General features: G+C 26.4%; 1 long non-coding RNA gene across 1 annotated transcript; it reads right to left on the reverse strand.

Annotated features, from left to right (window-relative positions):
- Nucleotides 1-915: 915 nt before the first annotated feature.
- Nucleotides 916-5,615, reverse strand: LOC124418922. Its single transcript, XR_006940301.1, has 2 exons — nucleotides 5,423-5,615; nucleotides 916-1,143 (listed from the first exon to the last, which is right to left on the reverse strand). It is a non-coding gene; the product is annotated as an uncharacterized LOC124418922 (long non-coding RNA).
- Nucleotides 5,616-5,944: the final 329 nt, after the last annotated feature.

Genomic DNA, 5,944 nt, shown 5'->3' on the forward strand with positions numbered 1-5,944 from the left:
TAGTCTAGTCTAGAGACTATAGATCTCTTTGGAATATGTTTCACTTGGATTAATTCATTCTTACAGTCAAAGGATTAAAATGTAATTCTTATCAAATCTATACAAAAGTCACTAGACTTCAAAGATTTTAAAACTTTGTTGACCTGTGTAATAAGCCAACGGAGTTGAATAAACTAACAGAATTTGTGTGATCATTTTTTACGTTTTACGCTCTTTTTTTAATTGTCAATAAAACTCATTTGCGTATTTTTTTGAAATCTAAATCACTCAAAAACGCAATACGCTCTCAAGTCAAAAGTATCAATAAAACAACAACAAAAAACTCACCTGTATACAAGAAATAGTTAAAATTAATCCAATGAGTAGATTTCGTTGCCTTTGTAATGGAGCTGATGAAGATAATGAAAACGATGAGGATGATGATGATGTTGAAGATAATTTTTGTTGTATCCGCTCCGTTAATGTTGAAGAGGGGACTGCAGAAAGTTTGTTGTTATTCTTATTCTTATTCATGTTGTTGTTATTGATTGCTTCTTTTTTATTATTATTATTTTCTAACAACAACATTTTATTTGTTTTAAACATTTTCAAATATTTATTTAACATTTTTCTTTAATAGGTATGTATTTTTTGCAATTTCTTATTATTTAACATACAATTGTTAATTTTTTTTTTTTGTTGCTTCTTTTTAAAGAATATTTTTTTTTATCCAAGTTGTTTAACTTTTTGTTTGGTCAAATTTTATTGAGGGGGGGGGTGTTGATGAGTAGAGCAAAAACAAAAAAACTTGTGCGTTTTTGTTTCTTCTTGGGTTGAAGTATAGAAAAAGAGAGATTTTTTTTCAACAAAATAATTTTGTTTTTGTTTTGTCTTAAGTTTTTAATAAATTGGTCATGATTTTAAGTTTTTTTCTTGTTGTTGTCATTTAATTTTTTTAGAATAATTTATGATATGTGAACATTTTTTTTATTAAAATTTTGTTTTGGGTTTTTGTATAAACTGCCGTTCTGCGAAATAAACAAAATAATAATTTAATAACAAATTTGTTGTTTTTTTTTTTTTGGTTTTGTTAATTAAGCTTAATAATTTTTTTCTTTGTATTCACAACGTTTACAATGATACTAAATTGTGATTAAAGCTGAGCTTAATGAGGAAAAAAATTTATAAAAAATATTTTGTTTGTTGTTGTAGTGTGAAGAGTAACTGACAAAATAAAAAAAACTTGTTTTACTACGATTTGACAGAAAGTTAATTTTAAGCTCTTGCGCTCTCTCTTTGTCTTGTTTAGTCATCACTCTTTCGGTTAATAGAGAGTTAAGTTCGAAAGTGAGTTGCCAAAAGTTGTATATTTAATAGAAAAATAGGTTATTATTCGATTGGTTTATCCCAGCCTATGAGTTATTTTAGAATCAAGCTAAATTCTATATTTTTTATGAAGTTTTGAATCAAATATTCTTCCTATCGCCAAAAGCTATAAAATTCTAGATCAAGTTATGATCAAGTTTGTAATCTTTTGATTTTGGGAGAAAAAGAGAAAAAATATCATTTATCTCTCTCGCGGTAAGGAATTTTTAAAATAGAATTAAGAAGAAGTTTCTCAACAAAAGTTTACTAGTGTGGACCAGGTCTAACCTTTCAGCAAAACAAAATTGTATTTCTGGAGATAGAGATAAAGAAGGATTCGTTGATAATATGAAACAGAAAGCAATTCAATTAAAACCTAATAATGATAGAGATCGAAGTAAATGAAAAGAAATGAGAAAAAGATCCGACTGAATTTTGTGTATGAAAATCAATGAAAAGAAATCTTCTGTGAATAAATTCTTAAAACGGTAAACGTTTAAATCTTTTAAGCTTTTTGTACTTATACGATAGACACGTGAATAGAAATACTAAATGATTCTCAATAAGAAATCAGACAATTTCCTTAGATACTCATAAAACATCTAATGGGATCTCTAATGGATTCATATAGGAATGAGATGTTGCTAAACAAGGCATGTTTCCTCGGTCCTAAATCTGGAGTTATAGAGGTGTTATAGTACCCAATATAGTATGTCGAGACTTTAATATGATTCAGTAGATTTGACGTCTGATCTATGACGTAAGGCATTATCTTGCAATTTTCCTTATTATAGTTATTGGGGACGTGACGTAACGTGAAAGATATTGTGCTATGTTTGTATAGGATTTTACTAAATAAATTAAGTATAATTTTACACCTCATGGTCTATTAGTATTGAGAAGGATTTACAAATTGTTCTACAAAATCCATCTGAGGATTTAACCGAATTCCAGAAATAATCTAACATTGTACAATAATTAATGTTGTCTTCTAAGTTATCAATTGTTGCTTATTTTTCAGGTGGACTTCAGTTTCTTATAGATTTCACATCAGTTTTATTGTGTGATGTTATACATATGTATTTCTGGGTGTACAAAGTTCCCAAAGTATTTGGATGTTATTTCAATGAATGTCAATTTTATAAATATATTACACAAGATGCGATATATACACCTAGATCATTAGAGGATCTGTTCTGATGTAATTTTCTTGGAAAATATCCTTGTTAATTGATCCTCGGTAATTTGAATCACTTCCATAGAACTTTCGACTAGTTTTTATTAAAAAAACATATTCTTCTTATATTTAGCCCCATTAACTCCACCTCTGGTTATCGTTTAACCGAAAGCTATTCTGCCGATTAAAATATTTTTGTATGAACACTCTCAATTTAACTTTAAGATAAAGAATAACTAGACATTGCGTTATTGGGGGTTAGAAACTCAAGATCATCGCTAATTTGGTTTATTTCCATACATACTACATAATTATATTCCTGTTATCAGGAATGAAAGCAGAAAGAAAACGTCGACTTTGAAAAGTTGACTTTAAGACTTTTTTACACTTCCTAATTTGAGTTTTTGTTGTTCAATTAAAAAAAGTTATCGTCTCTATATTTAGAAAAACAATATTCTTGGTAATTTGGTTTACTTCCACGCATATCTGCACAATTCTATTCGATTCCAGTTAGGTTTTACAGCTAAAAGAAAACGTCGACTTTGACTTTAAGATTTTTCAATTCGATTTTACGATTTTCAATCATCAAAACTAAAGATCCTTGTTAATTTGGTTTACTTCCATGCATATCTGCGCAATTATATTCAATACCAGTTAGCAGGGTTTTGTGCCGACTTTAAAATATCGTCGTTTTGACTCTCCATCTATATATCTATCTATCTATCTATCTATCTATCTATCTATCTATCTATCTATCTATCTATCTATCTATCTATCTATCTATCTATTTATCTATCTATCTATCTATCTATCTATCTATCTATCTATCTATCTATCTATCTATCTATCTATCTATCTATCTATCTATCTATCTATCTATCTATCTATCTATCTATCTATCTATCTATCTATCTATCTATCTATCTATCTATCTATCTATCTATCTATCTATCTATTGAATTTTTTAGACATTTCGACTTTTGAAGACTTCTTTTATTCATAGTTGTTCGATTGTACGATCGATTTCAAAAGTATTTTCACAATTTTTCTAGTTTTTTAAAAATCAACACATGGCAACTCTCTTCGTAAGTCTCTCTTTGCTAGTTTTGTTGTTGTTGTTTGCTTATAAGCAAAAAAAAAGAAACTTCAATGAAAGCATTTAAAGAAAAATTTTAAAAAAAGAAGAAATTAACAATTATAAAAATTTAAACAATTTTTACTTAAATTAATAGTTTTGTTAATAACAATAAGGTATTAAGTAAATTTATTAACAAAAAAAATTAAATTTTTTTTACTAAAAATGAAGAGATTTTTTGTTGTGGCTGGTTGTTGACAGTCAAGAGAGCAAAATTAATGGCAAAAACTGGTTAAGTTGTTTTTTTTTGACGTTTATTGGAATAAAAGCCAAGTACAAACTAATAAACCATAATAAAACAAGTTTTTTTTATTATTATTTTTTTTTTTTTTGGATTTATGTTTAAATTTGGTTAGTTATTTTTTTGCTGTAGTTTTGGGTTTTTTTTTAATTTAGGACAAGTTATTTTTGTATTTTTGTTTTGATGTCAAAAATTTGAAATTAGTAATTTATTTTTTATTTTATTTTTTTTTTTTTTTGAAAGTGGTTGTTTTTTAGATTTGAAAGGTATATTTTTATAAATTTTTGGTTTTAAATTATAATTTTGTTTATTTTTTGTTAAAAATCACTTTTTTAAATTTATTTATTTGTTATTTTTTCTCCCTCTTTGAGGTTGTCAACACTTTCAGCATTTTAATTTTGATTTTTTTCACTTTTTTGTTATTTTTCTTTTTTTGGCTTAAAACGTGTTTAAAATTTTTTATTTTAAAGAAATTTATGGCTTTAAGGTGAAATTTTTTTTAAATTAGTTAATTATTAGTGTTTTGTTTTAAAGATAATTTTTTAAGCAAAATACAATTTATTTAAACAATTTCTTAAGATTTCCCCTTGATTTGTGTTGATTTATAAAAAATGCTAAAATTTTTAATTATTTTTTCTGTTTTATAAAAAAATACGCAAAAAAAAATAATGCAAAAAAATTTTACACCCACTCGAGCAAAAAAAAAAAAAAAAAAGACGTCAACGTAGGCAGAGTTTTATGTTTACAACATTGACGTTGGCATAACGAGAAGAATATGATGCGAAAAGGAATCAACAAAAGAAAAACAAACAAAAGCAACAACAACAAAAGTGCAAAGGTATGCGACGCGTCAACATATCAGAGAAAAACGGCAAAAAAACAAACACACACACACACAAAAGCCAAACGTTTTCTATACGGCGCACGCACGTTCACTTGTTATATTAACAACAAAAACAATACACACAGATTTTTTGTTGTTGCTGTTGTTGGAAAAAAAGCGAAATGCCACAAACAACTTCTTCACCACAATAGACTTTCATTAAGACCAAAAGGGAAATCAGCAAAGAAATGCAAAAAAAAAACAATGAAATTTGTTTTTTTTCTTTTATCAAAATTATTTAATTTTTCACTTTTAAACAACAATTATTTTAAAGAATTCCTTTTGTTTATATTCTTTTATCTTTAATTCTGTTTTGTTTTTGTTAAACACACCTTCTTTACACATTCATTTAAATCTATTAAAGCTTTGCTTCTTTTCTTATTGTAGTTGTTATTATATCCATACAAGTTTCTTTTATTATTGTTGTTGTTTTGAAAATTCTTCTATTATTATTATTAATTTTCCTTTTGCACTTGTTTTATAGACAAACAAACAAAAAAATATACACACACATTCTCTTTTATTATTTACTTTCTTGTTTCCCTTTAAATTTTTTTTTTGGGGGAAAATACAATAAAAATTTCTTTTATTCACCCAACAACAACAAATAAAATACACCGCTTAAAAAAAACGCACACTTACAGCACAGAAACGCATACATATGTACAAACAAACGCACGGACGCAGCAGACAAAACAACAACAATATTATTGTTGTTATTATTTTGTCGTTTTTTTACATACAGACGTACACACACACACGAATACACGATATTAATTATTTTCAAAACGAATTTTCCGACGGCACAATGCGTTCTCGTTCACGGTTTCAACTCGAATGAATGGAAATATCTCAGTTGAGGAAAAAATCCACTCAGTGAATCAGCGTCAGAGAGAGATTGAGAGAAAATAAAATCGAAAAGAAAAATGACAAAAATGTGAGCGCAATAATGAAAATATTAAAAAAGGGAAGAAAAATGTACCATATTAAACGAAAAAAATATAATTAAATTTAGTTTCATTAAATAATTAACAAAATTTTAATAAAATTAGAAAAAATTAAAAATATTCATAAATATGTTATATTTTAAAATTCCCTTTTCTTGTGGTTTTGCTCATCACTGTTTTGTTTATATTTGCCATTATCTTGTTTTGTTTCTGCTTT

Source organism: Lucilia cuprina, chromosome 3 (assembly GCF_022045245.1).
Source record: "Lucilia cuprina isolate Lc7/37 chromosome 3, ASM2204524v1, whole genome shotgun sequence".
In the NCBI taxonomy this organism is placed as follows: domain Eukaryota; kingdom Metazoa; phylum Arthropoda; class Insecta; order Diptera; family Calliphoridae; genus Lucilia; species Lucilia cuprina.